The sequence below is a fragment of the Hipposideros armiger genome, unplaced genomic scaffold, assembly GCF_001890085.2.
Source record: "Hipposideros armiger isolate ML-2016 unplaced genomic scaffold, ASM189008v1 scaffold_57, whole genome shotgun sequence".
NCBI classification, from domain to species: Eukaryota; Metazoa; Chordata; class Mammalia; order Chiroptera; family Hipposideridae; genus Hipposideros; species Hipposideros armiger.
Window position 1 is genome coordinate 2,971,356 of NW_017731407.1, and position 6,000 is coordinate 2,977,355.

The following is a 6,000-nucleotide window of genomic DNA, read 5'->3' on the forward strand; positions in this document are numbered from 1 at the left end:
TTCTAGTCTTTCAAAAAAGTAAGGAAACAACTTTTTTTTATTAAATCAGTATTTGATTTTAGTTACATCTATGAAAATATTTGTAGCTAAGCATTATATAGTGTCCTTTTACCTACCTTGAACAATTTTTTATTTTGATTTGTTAAAGCTAAGGTCTTCTATAGATTTCTAAACCTCAGTGTTCACATACATCATTTCTGTTTTGTTTTCCATGGAAATATCTCCCTGGAGCCCTCTGTTCTCTGAACTTCCCACATAGCTATTAACCATGGGATTTTCTTCACTGTTTTCCTAAGAATTCCCTGTGCCTCTTTTCAGATCACATAATCTCCTCTTCCTTGGTTGTTTCTTTTTGACAGAGTGTGCTCTTCTACAGTGACCTTAGAAAGGGTGGTTTTTTTTATATTTTATTTTTGAAATCTTATAAGTCTGAAATTATCTTTATTTTTTTCCTCATACTCAGTTGACAGTTTGGTTCAGCACATATTGTAAGAAATAATTTTTCCTCAGAATTTTGAAGACTGAACTTGAGCAATTGGATGCCCTCTTGCTCTTTGCATATGCCACCATTTCCCCCAACCCTTACATAGTTGCTCTTTATTCTTTTGGTATTCAGAAGCTTCATCATTGTTTTAAGTTCTAGGTTTAGCTTTTAAATCTAAGGATTTGAGGAAACTCATTTCCTTTATTACTGGGCATTATTTTTTTTTCTTTTTTCTTATTTTTATTAAAATTAAACATTCTCTCCTCTATTTCCACCTCTCCAAAGGCAACTTCTCCCAGCCCCTTTCTCTTTGATATTTACCTCCGTGTTTCCGTATGTATACCAGACCACTGCTCTAATTGTTTCATTTCACTCTGAAAATGAGGACATTGCACACCTGCCTCGGTTGTCACCTTCCACTGATCATTTCTTATTCACTTCATCTTCCAAGTATAGTAATGTCCTTTTTAAGAAGAATATTCAGTGCTTATGTTATGATCATGTAAACATTATTCATAGGTAAATACTTGCCTTAATTTTTCATTTGCATTGTTTTCTTTGTATGTATTAATTCAGCCTCAAAGTTTTTTGGGTGTATAACCCTCTCAATCTGTTCAGAAGAGTTAGGTTGCATGTCAGTTTCATCTTCTTGGAGGGAGTTCTTCTGGAACCCTAGTTTAGATTGGTTAACCTTCCCTACTGACGCACAGCTCTCCCCCTTGGAGCACCAATTACCAGTACTTCTTAGGTAGTTTTGCATCTCTTGAATTGGTGCTCTTTTTCTTATATTCCATGTCTGCCTCTTACTTGGTTTACTTTCTTATTTTGCTGGAGCATATCCTCCAGTATTATCTTCAGAAAGGTTGCATGGTAAGTACATTTTTTGTGACCTTGCACACCTGAAAATATTTTTATTCTACCTGAATATTAATTGATCCCTTGAGAATGGAATTCCAGGTTTAAAATCATTCTCTTGATAATTTTGAAGGCATTATTTTATTGTCTTTGAAATTCTATTCTTGCTCTTTAAGCAGTCCAGTTGCCATTCTGATTTCTGATTTTTTTGTATGCCCTATATTTTTCCTCTGTTGAATCTTACTCATCGTTACTTTAGCCACTTAGTATGTTGAAATTTATTATGATGTGCCTTGTTGAGGACCTGTATCCATTATGCTGGGATTTCACCAATCTGGAAACTCATGATCTTGACTTCTAGAAATTTTTCTTGAATTATTTTATTGTGATTTCCTTTCTTCATATTCTCTGTTTCTGAAATGCTTATTGTTCAGATATTGGATCTCCTAGACTGGTTCTCTAAGACTCTCATCTTCTTTCTCTCATATGTTCATGTTTGTATTTAAAATTTTTTAATTTTCTAGGAGACTTAACCTTCAATCCTTTAGTTGAATTTTTGTTTTTAATTTCTGCTATAATTTTTAATTCTCAAGAGCTCTTGAGAATTAAATACTACTTGTTTGAATACTACTTGTTTTATGATTATGCTATCTTGTGTCTATTTGAAATACTGATAGATTTTGTGAAGGCTTTCTGCCAACTGTGTTACTCTGAGTTTATTTGGTTTGGTTTGGTTGCTGCCTTTCACGTTAAAGACTTTTCTTAGATGTGGTGATATATGCCTGTTCATATTTAAGTGTGAGGCACTAAAATGCTGAATGGAAGCGATGAGCACATGGTTTGGCAAGTTGTTGAATCATTTTAATAGGCTAGAGATCATCTTTTCTACCCTCTCCAAAGCATAAATCTTCAGACTTCTTTCAGGTGGGGAAAGTTTTAACTGGTTACTTTTTTAAAGAGCTTATATTTAGGAGTGCTTTTTTAATACCTCCCAACATCGCCGATACATACATTGATACTTTCACCCAATGTAGGGATTATGTGGCGTTTTGACCAGTTCCTTATCCTTTTTTGGGAGTTCTGCAATAAAATCAGATTGCATCTTGGCTTTCCAATTGAGCGTCCTCATTTGGTTTAGTCATTTACTACTTATCTGCCTGCTTTCTAGCTTCCAAAATTTTGCTGCTTTTTCTCTTTTCATTCACTGTATTTATGTACTCAAAAACAAATTCCTGGGCCTGCCCAGTGGCGCATTGTTTAGGAGTTGGCTTGGGATGCCAGCTCTGAGCAGCAGGGCCCCGCTTCAAATCCCACATGCAGGCCAGTGATGCTGTGCCCTCTACAGCTAAGATGGTGAACAACAGCTCAACCTGGAGCTGGGCTGTAGTGAGTCACTGGCGAAGGCGTAGGCTGCAGTGGGGCTGTCCAGCAGCTGGCGTGAACTGCCGTGAGCCGCCTTGAGCGGCTGTCCAATGGCCGGTGAGCGACTGCCTCACCCAGGAAGAGTGAAACAATAATACCAACATGGGCCGGTAAAGCGACATCCTCCACAACTAGACTGAAGAACAAAAGGACAGCAACTTGTTTGTTCCCCTTCCCCGATTTCCCAACACTGTTCCCCTCCCCCAATTCCCCAATTTAAATAAAAAAAAAATCCTTAAAGAATCAAAACCAAATTCCTTTATCATCATTTTGGTGTGGATTAGGAAGAGGCCAGATAAGTGGATGTACTCAATCTGCTATTTTTATCCACAAGTTTTATATTGTCTGTTTGGTAAGATTCTCTGTTTTCTGTCTTTTTCAGAAATTCTTATTAGTGAGATGTTTGATTTCTTTGAATGATTCTTCAATTTTTTTTTTTTTTTAAAGATTGGGGAATTGAGGGAGAGGAACAGTGTTGGGAACTTGTGGAAGGGAACAGCCAAGTTATTGTTCTTCAGTCTTCGTTGGGGAGGGTACCAGTCGCCATCTGGCTTCCCATTGGCAGCTCGTGGCCTCTTAAGTTCAAGATGCTGTGTTACAATCTTAGTTGCAGGTGGGCGTAGCCACCATCCCATGCGGGAGTCGAACCAGCAGCTTGTTAAGAGCGCACGCCCTATGCATTGAGCCATCCGGGTGGCAGCTCAGCTCAAGGTGCTGAGTTCAGTCTTAGTTGTGGGTGAGCGTAGCCCACCATCGAACAGGCAATCTTGTTACACCAGCTGAGCCATCCTGCCACCTGTTGGCAGCTCAGCGACAGCTCAGCTCAGGCACGGAGTCACTGGCCCATGTGGGAATCGAACCGGTGGTCCCGTTGCTCAAAGCCCACACTCTTAAGCCAACTCTTAACCAACTGAGCCACTCGGCCAGTCCAATTCTTTAATTTTCTTATTTCCTGTCTCCCATATATTTTATACTACATTCTTGATTTTTCTCTGAATTTTTTCTTTTAACCATTCTGTTGAAATTTTGTATCAACTGTTATTTTTTAATTTTTAAGACCTTTTCTTTGAATGTCCCATTCTTGTATCATGGATGTGTAATATCTTTTTATTTCTAAGGATATTAATATCTTTTAAGTTTTAATTTGACCTTGCATTATTTGAGTGCCTCTTCTCCCGTTTTTGCTTTAAATACTGTTGTGTTAAAGATTGTTCTCAAATGTCTTGTGATTTTTGAGTATCTGTTTACAAGGTGTGATAAAAAAATACAGTGAATGTTTAAATTAAAAGTTATTTATTACCGTAAAAGACAAATTGCCATTAATCCTCCTCAAAAGACTCCCCCTTGCTTTGAACACATTTATCCCATTGTTCTTGCCACTTTCTGGAGCAGTTCTGGAAGTCCTCTTTCATGATCGCCTTTAGTTGTTCTGTCATGGCTGTCTCGATGTCCTGAATTCAAAACATTTACCTTTTTTTTTTTTAGCTGAGCCATCCTGCCACCTGTTGGCAGCAAAACATTTACCTTTCATGGTCATTTTGACATTGGGGAAGAGCCAGAAGTCACATAGTGCCAGATCCAGTGAATAAGGTGGATGAGGACACACCGTAATGTTTTTATTTGACAGAAGCTGTTGTACCAGAAAGGATGCGTGGCACGGAGCATTGTTGTCATGCTGGAGAATGAAGTAAAGATACTTCTGAAAGAGGACTTCCAGAACGGCTTCAGAAAGGGGCAAGAACCGGGGGCGGGCGGAAGGGAGGAAGTAGGTATTTTGAGGGGGGATTAATGGCAATGTGTCTTATTGTAATAAATTTTCTTTACATTTGAATATTCACCATATATTTTGACCACACCTCATATTCAAGGAGAAGGCCTGAAATAATTGGAATTTTGGTGCAAGTGTCTGGAACTTATTGATTGGTGAGCCTTTTAGTTAGAGACCTGGCAACATTCTTGGAGGAAACTCTAAATGTCAGTACCTGCAGGTTGTTGGGCCTATCATTTTCTCCAGAGAAGAAGTGTTCATTTTCTCATCTGTGGGATATAAGTCTGACAGCTAGTGTTGTGGGAGCTGATGGGGAAGAAGGCTCAGAGAGTCAGTATTTAGTGTGCAGGTATTAATTTAATTGCGTCTGTGTCTGTGTCCTACCCCCACCTCTCCTTATTTTTAGCTCTTCATTGCCTGGTACTCCCAAGCCCAGTCTTCTCTGGTTTAACATTAATTCTTCTGGGTTCTGCCAGAGTTGGGGAAGGGCCATCACCTAAACTATATGATTAGGCAGGAGAGAAAATCTGGGACGTCTAATTACTACTATTGGGTTGTCGGAAAAGTCATGATGCATGTTTGCGACAGATGGCACTAGTTCGTTTTTGGAAGTACTAGAGTCATTCGCATCTATGTTATTGCTATGTCATTTGACAGCTGACAGTTCTAGCTTCATTCTAAAATGAGCGATTGGTTGAGTGTTGGAGATTTTACAACAAAGTTGAAGATGGAAGACCAAACTGCATTTTTGCCATATTTTACTGTTTTACTTCCATAAAGGGAAAAACGCGCATCAAGCTTGTTGAAAGTTGCATAAAGTTTACGGTGACAATGCTCTATAAGAACATCAGTGCTAATGATGGTTCATGAAATTCCGTGCTGGTGATTTTGATCTCAACGATGCTCCTCAGTCAGGGAGGCCCACCGAGGTTGATGATGACAAAATAAAGGCATTGATCGAGTCAAACTGACGTTACACAACACGAGAGATTGCAGAAACATTGACCATCTATTATTCAAGCATTCATGACCACCTGAAGAAGCTGGGATACGTAAACAAGCTCGATATTTGGGTTCTGCATGAACTCAAAGAAGTTCCTTTGACGGCGAGTATAAACATCTGCAGTATGCTCATTAAACGTGAGGAAAACAATCCTTTTTTGAAGCGACTGATAACTGGTGATGAGAAGTGGATTGTTTACAACAATGTGGTGCGCAAACGTGATGATTCACCTCAAACGACACTGAAAGCAGACATTCATCAGAGGAAGATTATGCTCTCAGTGTAGTGGGATGTTAAAGGTGTCGTGTTTTTTGAGTTCCTACCAAGGAACCAATCAATCAATTCGAATGTGTACTGTCAGCAATTGGATGGTTTGAACAAATCCATCATCCAGAAACATCCAGAGCTTGTTAATTGTAAAGGAGTTGTGTTCATTGCAACAACACGAGACCACACACAAGTTTGATC

General features: G+C 38.9%; 1 protein-coding gene across 2 annotated transcripts in view; it reads left to right on the forward strand.

Annotated features, from left to right (window-relative positions):
• TMEM161B (transmembrane protein 161B) overlaps window positions 1-6,000 on the forward strand; it is a 73,760-nt gene that overhangs the window by 39,201 nt on the left and 28,559 nt on the right. The window lies entirely within an intron of this gene.